The 9,188-nt window shown below is 40.7% G+C and overlaps 1 non-coding gene across 1 annotated transcript; it reads right to left on the bottom strand.

Moving 5' to 3' along the window:
- Window positions 1-244: 244 nt before the first annotated feature.
- Window positions 245-351, bottom strand: LOC127077903 (small nucleolar RNA R71). Its single transcript, XR_007787668.1, has one exon. It is a non-coding gene; the product is annotated as a small nucleolar RNA R71 (small nucleolar RNA).
- Between the last annotated feature and the right edge of the window lie 8,837 nt (window positions 352-9,188).

Genomic DNA, 9,188 nt, shown 5'->3' with positions numbered 1-9,188 from the left:
GAGGCAATTCGCGGGTCTCGCTACCGAGAATCCAAACCAACATTTAAAAATATTTCTTCAATTAGCAGATACTTTTAAAACCAATGGAGCTTCTCCTGAGGCAATACGTTTAAGATTATTTCCTTTTTCCCTCAGAGATAAAGCCCTATCATGGTTAGATTCCCTTCCACCCAATTCCATTACGACTTGGGATAACCTTAGAAGAGTTTTTCTTGCTAGATATTTTCCCCCGAGTAAGACCGCCGTTCTTCGAAACCATATAACTAGATTTACCCAAAACCAAGGAGAATCGTTGTTCGAAGCTTGGGAGAGATATAAAGAGTTGTTACGAGCATGCCCACATCATGGCTTAGAAAATTGGTTAATCATTCAAACCTTCTATAATGGACCCCATTACAACACAAAGATGACCATCGACGCTGCCGCAGGCGATGCTCTGATGAACAAACCTTACCCTGAAGCTAGTGCCCTCATTGAAGACATGGCTCAAAACCATCAATCATGGGGAGTCGAACGAGCGACAGTTGAGAAGAAGGAAGCCCAAGGAGGAGTGCATGAACTAAGCTCTATAGACATGATGCAAGCTAAAATGGACGCATTAGCCCTTAAGGTTGAGCATATGTGCATAAACCCGAATATTGTAGCCGCAGTTTCGTCGGATTGTGAGATATGTGGAACTGAAGGACACCAATCCGCAGAATGCAGTCTATTAAATGAAACCCACTCCGAGCAAGTGAATTACACCCAAGGGAACCCATATTCGAATACCTATAACCCTGGATGGAGGAATCACCCTAACTTCTCCTATAAAAACAATAACCCTATTCAAAATAATGCACCTCCGAGACCTAGTTATCAAGCCCCTAGATCAAATCAACCTATGCAACCTGTACCACCAAAGCCGAGCCTTGAGAAAATTATGGAAAATTTTATCACCGCTCAAACCCAACAAAATAAGGAGTTCATGAACCAAAACATTCATGTTAACGAATTGATTACTCAGTTAGGAACCAAGGTTGACCAAATAGTTACTCATACCAAGATGCTTGAAACCCAGATCTCTCAGGTAGCTTTAAACTAAGCCCCTCAGACTACACCTGGAGGACAATTCCCTGGACAACCTCAACAAAATCCGAGAGGGCAAGCCAATGCCATTACCCTACGAAGTGGGAACGCTTATGATGAGCCACCAAACCCAAGATTAAGTGAACCCGACACTTCTAAGGAATGTACCAAACCCCCAGACGAAGTAAAGGAACCAGAGGAATCTGAAAACCAGGATGGTCGAGAGAAAGGAGAAGAACCTAAAGATAAAATTTACGTACCACCCCCGCCATATAAACCACCTATACCATGTCCGCAAAGACTCAAACAAACCCAAATCAATAAACAGTACCAAAAATTTATTAAAGTTATAGAAAAACTTCATGTAGAAATCCCTTTCACAGAAGCCATCACCCAAATACCTTCTTATGCAAAGTTTCTGAAAGACATCCTTACCAACAAACGTAGACTTGACGATCCGAAGCCTTTGGAATGTAATGCAATTTCCGAGGACAAATTAGCAAAGAAAGATAAAGATCCTGGAAATTTCTCCATTCCTTGTCTTTTGGGTAATCATGTCATCGACAAAGCTTTTCTAGATTTAGGAGCTAGTGTGAGTTTAATGCCTCTAGCAGTTTGTGAGAGATTAAATTTAGGAGAATTACAACCCACTAAGATGTCACTTCAGTTAGCCGATAGATCTGTTAAATATCCAATAGGCATTTTAGAAGATGTCCCTGTTAGGATAGGTCAACTGTTTATCCCTACTGATTTTGTCGTCATGGAAATCAAAGAAGACAATGATATACCAATTCTTCTAGGTAGACCATTCTTATCAACTGCAGGAGCCATAATAGATGTCAAGAAAGGAAAGTTGACATTTGAGGTAGGCGACGAGAAAATAGAATTTATACTTTCGAAATTTCTTATGGCACCTATGATGGGAGACTCATGTTATGCCTTAGATATCATTGATGAATGTGTTAGAGAATTAGAACAAAGAGAAATTATAAAAACAATCAAGTTACCATCAACCCCCATAAAGGAAGATGATGACTTTAAAGAACCTTACATCGATGATAACCTTTACGAATGTTTATCCCTTACTCCAGATCCTATACCATGCCCTAAGAAACCAACCTTAGAACTTAAGGAGCTGCCTAAGAACCTGAGATATGAGTTCCTCGATGAAAAGATGAACCGTCCAGTTATAGTTAGTGCTACCTTGAGCCAAGAGGAGACGAACCAACTTTTAGACGTTTTACGAAGATATCCCTCAGCCTTAGGATATAATATCTCTGACCTGAAAGGTATAAGCCCATCCGTATGCATGCATCGGATTTCGCTCGAAGAAGATTCAAAACCCTCTAGGGGGCATCAGAGAAGAATAAACCCTATAATGAGTGATGTTGTTAAGAAGGAGGTTCTTAAGTTGCTTGAGGTAGGTATAATCTACCAGATCTCGGATAGTAAGTGGGTGAGCCCTGTGCATGTAGTACCTAAAAAGGGAGGCATCACAGTCGTGCAAAACAATAAAGGCGAACACGTAGCAAAACATTTAGAAGGAGGATGGCGGATGTGTATAGATTATAGAAAATTAAATAAAGCAACTAGGAAAGATCATTTCCCTTTACCATTTATAGACCAGATGTTGGAGCGTCTAGCCAGACACTCTTACTTCTGTTATCTAGATGGATACTCTGGATTCTTCCAAATACCTATTCACCCAGAAGATCAAGAAAAAACTACCTTTACATGCCCCTATGGAACTTTTGCCTACAGACGAATGCCTTTCGGCCTCTGTAACGCCCAGCTACTTTCCAACGCTGCATGATGTCAATCTTTGCAGATTACCTAGATGGTATCATGGAAGTGTTTATGGATGATTTCTCGGTTTGCAGATTCGATTTCCACAATTGCCTTGCTAACCTTGAGAAAATCCTGGAGAGATGCGTGGAGGTGAACCTCGTGCTAAATTGGGAAAAATGTCATTTCATGGTAACCGAAGGAATAGTTTTAGGACATATAGTTTCCGAAAAAGGTATAGAGGTAGATAAAGCTAAAATAGAAGTTATAGAAAACCTAAAACCACAAAAAACAATCAGAGAAGTCCGAAGCTTTCTTGGACACGCTGGATTCTACCGGCGTTTTATTAAGGATTTCTCCAAAATAACTAAACCGTTAACCGGACTTTTAATGAAAGATGTTGAATTCATTTTCGACGAAAAATGTAATGACGCATTTAATCTTTTAAAGCAAGCATTAATCTCTGCACCCATTATGAAACCGCCCGATTGGTCGGAACCTTTTGAGATAATGTACGATGCTAGTGATTATGCAGTTGGAGCCGTTCTAGGACAAAGAAAAGATAAAAAATTACATGCCATTTATTATGCCAGTAGAACCCTAGATGCTGCCCAGCTTAATTACGCAACAACTGAAAAAGAATTACTCGCTGTAGTTTTCGCTATAGACAAATTTAGATCTTATCTAGTAGGAGCAAAAATTATTGTTTACACCGATCATGCTGCCATTCGTTACCTATTAAGTAAAAAAGATGCCAAGCCCAGGTTACTCCGATGGATTATATTACTACAAGAGTTTGATTTAGACATAAGAGATAAAAAAGGCACCGAAAATGTAGTGGCCGATCACCTTTCTAGGCTAGAACATCTAAAACCTGAACTTGTACCCATAAATGATGATTTCGCCTATGATAGACTGATAGCTAAAGTAGAAACCATTGAAGACAATAACCTAGATCCTTATGAGCACCCCCAAAATTCCTTAGCAATAAGTAACGTACCCTGGTATGCAGATTTCGTTAATTACCTAGCTGCTGATATAGTACCCCCTGATCTTGACTACTACCGCAAGAAGAAATTCTTCCACGATGTGAGAAACTTCTATTGGGACGAACCGCTCCTTTTCAAAAGGGGTAAAGATGGCATCTTTCGCCGTTGCGTCCCAGAAGAAGAAGTAAATAATATTATCGAGCATTGTCATTCTGCACCTTATGGTGGACATGCAAGCACCTCTAAGACATACGCCAAGATTCTTCAAGTTGGCCTATTCTGGCCTACCATGTGGCGTGACGTCTATGCTTTCATTGTCAAATTCAACAGATGCCAACGCACTGGAAACATTTCAAGGCGTGATGAAATGCCTCTAAGAAACATTCAGGAAGTAGAACTCTTCGACGTATGGGGTATAGATTTCATGGGACCTTTTCCACCATCCTTAGGAAGTAAGTATATCTTAGTAGCTGTAGACTATGTGTCTAAGTGGATTGAAGCTATAGCTGCACCCACAAACGACACTAGGGTAGTAATCAAATTATTTAAAAACTATATATTCCCTAGATTTGGAACACCACGTTTAGTCATAAGCGATGGAGGATCACACTTTATATCGAGAATATTTGACAAACTTTTAAGAAAATATGGAGTTAGGCATAGAGTAGCAACACCATACCATCCACAAACTAGTGGCCAAGTAGAAGTATCTAATAGGGAGATAAAACAGATCCTAGAGAAAACTGTTTCTATTTCTAGGAGAGACTGGTCTCAGAAGCTTCAAGAAGCATTATGGGCCTATAGAACCGCTTTCAAAACCCCTATAGGAACTACTCCTTACCAACTAGTTTATGGAAAATATTGTCACTTACCATTCGAGTTAGAGCATAAGGCCTATTGGGCCATTAAAACTTTGAATTTAGACTACTTAGCCACTGGAGAAAAGCGTATCCTGGACATTCATAAATTAGAAGAGCTTAGGAAATCTGCCTACGAAAATGCAAAAATATATAAAGAGAGGACAAAAGCCTATCATGACAAAAGAATAGTAAAGAAAAACTTCAATGTAGGCGATTCTGTTCTCCTTTTCAACACTAGGTTACGACTTTTCCCTGGAAAGCTACGTTCGAGATGGACTGGTCCCTTCGAAGTATCCAAGATTCTGAGATCCGGAGCCGTAGAAATCAAGAACGATACTTGTAGTCCATTCATTGTAAATGGACAAAGATTGAAGCTCTATGAAGGAGGAGACATTCCAGCATACTACTCAAGCCACACCCTGATTGATCCACCGATTCATACTATTACAGGTGTATAAATTCTAACCATCAAGCTAATGACGTTAAACAAGCACTGCGTGGGAGGCAACCCATGGTTTTTCTTTTCATTTTATTTTTTTTTCGCATTTATTTACATTTATTTTTATCTTTATTTTATTTTATCTTATTTTGCATTGAGACTAAAGTTTGAATGGTTTGTATTTTCAGGATCACTTTCCTAACTTTTACAGGATGCAGGGTTTTGATGACATGCATGTTGCCTATAGAGACAATGCTCAGAGGGAGCGCTACATTGCTTTATACCAGCGCCCTATGGCACCCACACGTTACCCTGATCAGCATTGTATGAAGGCACTGGGTATCGAGCCTAGTATCAGATTCCTTAGCCACCAGCTCCACTGGGACGAATTTGCTGATGACTTGAGCAACACATATAGGAACCTGACTTTGGAGTTCCTGAGTTCATTCGACTACGACCCATATTCTGGACCAGATGGGTATGCTGCTTTCAGGCTTTTTGGAGTTGAGTACTCCTTCAGCCAGAAAGAGTTCGACGACTTATTAGGTTTCCAGACTACTCCTGATGCTATCCCGGAGACACCTTTGGGATATTTCCTGGGTAAGGAAGTGGAGAAGTTTTGGAGTGACATATCAGGCGGCGGAAGCCAGGATCCATCTACACAGTTATCTTATGTTATACATAACCCAACCTTCAGATATTTTCATATGATATTAGCACATTCCTTCTTGGGAAGACAGGATGCAGAGACTCTACTGAGTGAAGAGGAGATCTTCCTATTATTTTGCGCATCCCAGTCTCGCCCAGTAGCATGTGGGAACTTTTTATTGAATAATCTCAGCGGTATCTCTAGATCCACCGAAGGAGTCATACATGTTGGTGGAATCGTCACACAGATTGCTGTCGCTTTGGGTCTGTCTCGCAAGCTGTTACATCTTCGGACCTACTGTGGATATACTACCATGGACATCGATTTCTGTTTAACCAGAGGATTGATAAGGAGAGCCTCTTTCCACCCATGTCAGTTCCGATTGCTAGTCGACAGTGAGGCCATCCATTACTTCACATTGCCAGACCCTATGATGACCAGTGTGCATGATCCATCAAATTGGAGTTATGCTCTAGAGGGCCAAGGAGAGACCGTTGAGGAGCCGAGATCGCCCCCAGTTGCTGAATACACACCTGCACCACCATCTCCTAAAATCATTGTTCTCTCTAATAATCATTCATTGCAGACACCCGACATACGCACCCAGATTGCTGAGTGCCGTAGAGAGATTGCAGCGCTTAGACAGGAAGTGGCGGACCTAACTTTACAGATTTGAGTGTCTGATCTCACCCATGCTACTGAAGCCGATTGTCTATATCAGGAGATCACCGAGCTCAGGCAGGAGATAGCCGTGCTCCGTGAATCCACTCAGGCAGACGACTCCCCTGATACCTGATCTCACCATTTCATTTCACTTTAGTTTTCTTTCATATATTTATCGTATTTGCATTACTCAATTTCTTTATCGCATTTGGATATTATATAAACTACTACTATACATTAGTATTTCTATTTATATATATATATATATATATATATATATATATATATATATATATATATATATATATATATATATATATATATATATATATATGTTTTATATTTTGTTTGCATTTTAATTATTTATTTATTTATATTTAATTTCTATTTTTGTTTTTGTTTCAGTTTCACTTTTTATTTTCGCTTTTATTTTTATACAATTTATGCAAGTCAAAGAAACTAGGAGAATCACAAGACAAATGCTATCCAGACCCCCTCAAAGCCAAAAGACAAGCGAAGCCTAAACCAAAGGACCAAAATCTGGCCCAGCCGGATTTTGCCTTGTGGGGCCCGCCATAGGACCTGTGGCGCCCGCCACAGCGTCTGTAAATGGTCGGGGCAGACCTCTCTTCTTCACCATTTTTGCAACTTACAACCTCCAAAACCCATTTTTTCACCTTGGAAAAAAGCCCTTGAACCCACAAAAAGCTCATACTTTCCTAACCATCATACCACACAAATCATTAATCCACTTTCCATTTTCGATTTCATCCGCCGGATTTTGTAAAAATCCAACCTTTTCACCAACCACTTCATCTTCTTCATCCACATTTCAAGAGCATTCAAATGAAGTTCAACGGATTCGTTCTTCGAGGAGGGAAACCAGGGGAGAGACAAAGAAAAATCATTGAACGGTTGCAAAATCGGGAACTTCTCCCGACGAGGTATGTTGACGAAGATTGTCTATACACTTTAGGCATCTACCATAGCATTTTCCATTTATTAGACTTCTTAGGCTTGCATAATTTCTTTATCAATAAAGAACCCACCTATGAGCGGTTGACAATCGAGTTTTTAAGTTCCTTAATTTATATTGTGAGCCCTAACACTGCTAGCACAGTCGGTACTGTTCAATTTAGAATGTTTGCTGTTGAATACCAATTCAGTACCGATGAACTAGCCAGTCTGTTAGGGATCCCTCATGGGAAAGGTGCTATTTGTGAGGCCCCTTTGGATTCCGAATGGGCTGTTGAGGTATTTTCCTTCTGGGAGCGTCTATCAAACACTTCCATTAACTCTTTTGAAGGAGTTCTTGCCTCAACCATCCATAACCCGGCCATCAGAGTTTTTAGATATCTGTTGGCATGCACTGTTTTTGGCCGGGAGAATCCAAATAAGGTTAACGCTAGAGAGCTTCTATTTTTGCAAGGCAGCCTCACAAATAGGAAAATTAATTCGGTTCCGTTCATACTCGCCCATATGATTTTAACTCTTAATAAGGCGGGACCGATTTCTTTTGGTGGATTAATTACGTCTATTGCTCGGGCACTTAACCTGAACAATGAGTTGGCTACCCTAGACCCCTTACCTCCTCGCACAATTAACTTAAAATTTCTGAGAGACATGAAATTGTGCCATTCAAGGAGAGAAGGAGGTTATACACTTATGATTCATGGTGTAGCCATCCCATCTGTTATTCTACCTTGCACTAGACGTACAGATATATGTAATGAGAGGAACTGGACCTACGATTTAGATGCTCCACCTGTTTTAGGTCCTCTTCCTCCTAACATTCCTGATGAGGCGGGATCAGACACTGATGATGAATATGATCGGAGAGAGAGATCTCCCGTACCACATGTGTCCCCCCATCATCCTTCACCATCACACACCGCACCATCTTCTTCTTCTGCAGGTACCACTCCTGGCTTCTATATTACAGAGGAGATGTGGCGTGACCACATGGCTAGAGAGCAAAGGCGTGACGACCTACTCTCTACCCTCCAGCAACAAATAACGGGTACTATGAACTTCATGCAAGAATCGCAGCGGAGGACAGACAGGTCCTATGACACTGTTCTACAGTCTCTGCAAGTGATCACCGATACACAAACCCGTCAACAACAATACAACCAGAGACACATGGTACTAATTGAAGCCACCCAAGGTTCCATTATTGGTAACCTTCGAGAGGTGAGGACCACTCAGGATGCCCTGCAGGCGAGGATGGATCAGAGAGACCGTCGTCGTACCCGTTCCCGTCGTCCACCTCAGGATGGCGAGGGCACTAGTGGTCAGCAATAGGTTGCCAGGTAACTCTTCCCTTATCTTATTTCGAAACATTGGGGACAATGCTCTATTTAAGTGTGGGAGGAGCATTTATCATTTTCCTTTTATTTTCAGTTTTATTTGCTGTTTTTAGACTGTTTATTTCCTTTTAGTTGTTTAATTTCCCTTTCAGTTGTTTATTTTGCTTTCTAGTATAATGCATGAGTCTGACGAGTCACCAAATATAGTAGATCCTTAGTACAATCCTACCTCCCCATACCTTTAGCCCCACCAAAAATTTTGCAAAAGAAAATAGGTGTTATTTCGAAAGTTTTCAGGTTTTAGGGACATGTTTTGAGTAAGGATGCGGTGACTTGGGAGAACTTTGCGAAACATCAGTATCTGTTTTAGCACCATAAGCTTCGTAAATATAGGAATCATTCCCGAAACCCCATATACCATAGCCTTAA

This window comes from Lathyrus oleraceus, chromosome 4 (assembly GCF_024323335.1).
Source record: "Lathyrus oleraceus cultivar Zhongwan6 chromosome 4, CAAS_Psat_ZW6_1.0, whole genome shotgun sequence".
Lineage (NCBI taxonomy): Eukaryota > Viridiplantae > Streptophyta > Magnoliopsida > Fabales > Fabaceae > Lathyrus > Lathyrus oleraceus.
Note: the sequence above shows the minus strand (reverse complement) of the source record. Positions and strands in the feature narration are given on the sequence as shown.